Raw genomic sequence first — 3,707 nt, 5'->3', positions numbered from 1 at the left:
GGCCTTCTCTTTAGAAGGCACAATTCAATAAAGAAAAATTGTCTTCTGGACAGGGAGCAGCCATGAAACTTCAGCCCCTATGAACCACAGTACATAAGAACATGGGAGAGTACACACACACAGGTGCACGCGCGCACACACACACACACCTCATACACAAAGTAGACTATCTGAAAAGATAAATGAAAATATTTATAGAAGTTATCTTTGGATAGGAGATTATGGGTAATTTTTGCAAGATATTTATCTTTGTTTTAAAACTTTCTAAACCATGGGGTGCCTGGGGGACTCAGTCGGTTAAGAATCCAACTCTTGATTGCGATTCAGGTCATGATCTCATGGTTTGTGAGTTGGAGCCCCACATCAGGCTCTCTGCTGTCAGTGCAGAGCCTGCTTCAGAGCCTCTGTCTCCTTCTCCTTCTCTGCCCCTTCCACACTCACACTCTCCTCTCAAAAATAAATAATTAAAAAAATAATAAACCCAAAACTTTCTAAAACACATGAATCATTTAAAAAATAATTAACCAATTAACTAATTAACATATAATATAGGTAGGAGTCATTTGAGTATTTCAGCTATTCCTTAAGCAAATGGACACTACCACTTGCAACAGTAATTATAGAATTGTACTACACATTGGAATCATCTAAGGAGTTTTAAAAAAATCCCATTACCCAGGCTGTACTCTATGAAAATAAAATTAGCTCTGAGAATCAGACCTACACAACAGTATTTGTTTTCCTTTTTTTAATGCTTCATGATTTTGCATGCCATCCTTGCGCAGGGAGGGGCCATGCTAATCTTCTCTATATCACTCCAATTTTAGTATATGTGCTGCTGAAGTGAGCACTAGACATCAGTGTTTTTAACATAACCCCACCCGGTGAGTCCATTGTTCAACCAAATCTGAAAACCAGTGATATAGAAAACAGACATGTTATATATAAATTCAAGGATTTTGAATTCTGAAAAAATGGCATAACAATGCAATTGCCCAGTAATAAGTGTCCAGTGTTGGTATTCTTAATCAAACTCTTTCTGTGATCTTGTTTTGGCAGACTTCAAAATAACCCATCCTTCCTTGATTCATCGCCCTTTTCACACCTGGCTCACCAAGACTTCTGTCAGTTCTGTGAACTACTTGATATTCTTCTTATAAATTCTTTTATGACATAAGATACTCAGTTATTTAAAGCCTATACCCCTAAATGATATATTCTTAAAGCATTATTAATGTCATAAATAATTTGAACTAGGCAAAAAGAGAAATTAAACCTTTAAATAGGTAAAATTAAATTGTACATTTTTAACAAAAAAATTTGGACCAATACTATCTATAATAATTAGTATGATATATACTAATTATCATGTATATGACAGTATGTTTTGCAAGTATTTTCTCACTTATGATCCTACCGATATCATTAGGTAATTACTGTAACTATACTCATGCCACAAATGAGTATTTATGGATAATGCTTATTTGTGGATATGGGTTGTTATGATGGTGAAAAGAATGTAGGGGGAAAAAGGAATTTGAAAGTGATTACAAAGCTGGAAGAGTCTTGAGCTACATGTTTTGTAAATGCATATTCCTTTCGCAAGGTTTTGGTACATTACTTCAATCATGTTGTGTTTAATTGTTAATAAAACACCCTAAGGTTCATTAAGTTTCTCTTATCCATGACTAAAGAATAAGGAGAAGCCTAAATCTCTGCGTATGTGGTAAAAAATATTATCTGTTTCAGCCTGATTGATAAGTTAATCATCCTATCATACAACCAGGGAATGAAATTCATGTCATATGAATGGTGGGATGATACAAACATCTTAAAATCAGGATCTGCTTTTGATACATCTTTGCATCCCTCATGACACCTAAATACTAGAGACTTTTTTTTCAGTTTTAAATAATTTACTGACATTGCCAAGCCAATAGACTCAAAGTTTTTCTATGTATTTATTATTTCAAAATGTATTTAATAGAAATCATCTATATTTAGAAGATAGAGACACAAAATCAAAAGTAATGATCCTTTCCCTGAAAGGGTGTTCTCCAAAATGAGTTCAAATACTGGGGAAAAAAAGGAGAAATAGTATTATTCTATTTCAGGTGATTATTAGGTGAGATAATAAATAACACTCTTCTTACTTCTATGGTTCAGGCAAGAAAACTATCAAAATTCTATCTCCATTTCTGATCTTTCCCCTAAATCTCAGAATCTTATATCCAACTGCTTAACTGGTATGTACATGTGGATGTTTATACCTAACAACAACAAAACCAAACTACTAGTTTCTGAACTTAAATCTGCTCTATCCCATACTTCCCTAGGTCAGTAAATGGCAATTTCATTCTTCTACAGGCACAGCCAAAGTAGCTTGGAATTACTCTTGCTTCATTTTTTAATCTTTCTGGCACACGTCAAACCAAAGTTTATCAGCCAAACCTGTCATCTTGATCTTCCAAATTCATGTAAAATCTGACCCCTTTTCTTACCACCCTCACTGCTACTACCTTAACAATATATGACAAGCCCACAGCTAACACTATATTTAACAATGAAAGGTTGAAAGCTTTTTAAATTTTTTTTAAATAAAAAGAATATTTTAGGACTAGGAACAAGTCAAATATGCCCACTGTCACCATTCCTGTTCAACATAGTATTGGAAGTCCTACATAGACCAATCAGGCAATATAAAGAAATAAAAGGCATGCAAATTAAGACAAGAAATAAAATTGTATTTGTGAACCACATGATCTTACATTTAAAAAAATCCTACAGTCTCAACTATAGAACCGTTAAGTAATCAACAAATTCAGTTAAGTTGCAGTATATAAAATCGACATACAGTAATCAGTTGCACTTCCAAACATCAACAATAAAATATTTGAAAAGAAATAAATAAAATAGCCTCATTCAGGATAGCATCAAAACTATGCAAACTTAAGAACAAATTCAAATAGGGATACCAAAGATGTCTTCACTAAAAATTCTGACTCTGATGAGGGAAACTGAAGAAGATGCAAACAAATATAAAGATAGTCTATGTTCATGGATCAGAAGAATGAATGTTTTTAAAATGTCCACACTACCCAAAGCTATCTGTAGATTCAATGCAATCCTTATCAAAATTCCAACAGATTTCAAGCTATACTACAAAGCTATAACAATCAGAACAATATGATAGTGGAATAAAAAATAGACATATAGAATAGAACAAACAGCCCAGAAATAAAACCCTGAATATATAGTCATATAATACTTGGTAAGAGAACCAAGAATACTCAATGAGAAAAGGAAAGTCTCCTCAACAAATGTTGGGGAAAACATCTGTTTTCTGTGCTTATCTAAGCACATGCAGAAAACTGAAATTGGACCTTGATCTTAAATAAGTCATAAAATTAACTTGAAATGGATTAAAGATTTAAATGTAAGATATGAAAATGTAAAACTCTGAGTAGAGAACAAGGGGAAAGCTTGTCACAGGTACTGGCAATAATTTTTTATATATGACACCAAAATGACAAGCAACAAAGTGAAAAAAAATAAATGGGGCTACATCAAACGAAAATGATTCTGCTTAGCAAAGGAAAGTATCAACAAAATGCAAGAACAACCTACAGAATGGGAGAAAACATTTGCAAACCATATATTTGATAAGGGATTAATATCCAAAACATATAAAGAACTCATATAAAAAA

At 33.0% G+C, this 3,707-nt stretch overlaps 1 non-coding gene across 1 annotated transcript; it reads right to left on the bottom strand.

Moving 5' to 3' along the window:
• Positions 1 to 740: 740 nt before the first annotated feature.
• Positions 741 to 851, bottom strand: LOC125917313 (U6 spliceosomal RNA). The gene has a single exon (XR_007456150.1). It is a non-coding gene; the product is annotated as a U6 spliceosomal RNA (small nuclear RNA).
• Between the last annotated feature and the right edge of the window lie 2,856 nt (positions 852 to 3,707).

Source organism: Panthera uncia, chromosome D1 (genome assembly GCF_023721935.1).
Source record: "Panthera uncia isolate 11264 chromosome D1, Puncia_PCG_1.0, whole genome shotgun sequence".
NCBI lineage: Eukaryota > Metazoa > Chordata > Mammalia > Carnivora > Felidae > Panthera > Panthera uncia.
This window is presented reverse-complemented; position numbering and strand designations above follow the sequence as displayed.